The following is a 428-nucleotide window of genomic DNA, read 5'->3' as shown; positions in this document are numbered from 1 at the left end:
ATATCTTGGTCTATGTTGTCGCATTGTTGGATATTCCTTCTCTCTGTTTCTTAGAATTTACTTTTTTTCTTCTTAATTTTGCTCCTTGATATTTTCAATCTCGTGCACATCGCTGTATTTTTCTCTTTTTTTTTATTCAGCCAATCAACTTTTATCACTTCCTTGCACCTCCCACTTCTTGCCGTTTTCTTTATATCATGTTATTCGCACAATCGTAGCTCCGAATAATAGAACCGCAAGTGCAAAAGGCCGTGCAAGGTATGTGGGCGCGGCGCCGGTGCGTGAACGGGCGGCAGGGTTGTCTGAGGCGGCGGAAGTAGTCGAGCGGCAGGGTGGTTCGTGGTGGCGAAAGTAGTCGAGCGTGGCGCCTGTTCCTGCTCCGCTCCACTGGCTCGCCCTCGCTCGTTACGCTTCCAAAGTATGTATAT

The sequence above is a fragment of the Penaeus monodon genome, chromosome 19 (genome assembly GCF_015228065.2).
Source record: "Penaeus monodon isolate SGIC_2016 chromosome 19, NSTDA_Pmon_1, whole genome shotgun sequence".
Classification (NCBI taxonomy): Eukaryota; Metazoa; Arthropoda; class Malacostraca; order Decapoda; family Penaeidae; genus Penaeus; species Penaeus monodon.
This window is presented reverse-complemented; position numbering follows the sequence as displayed.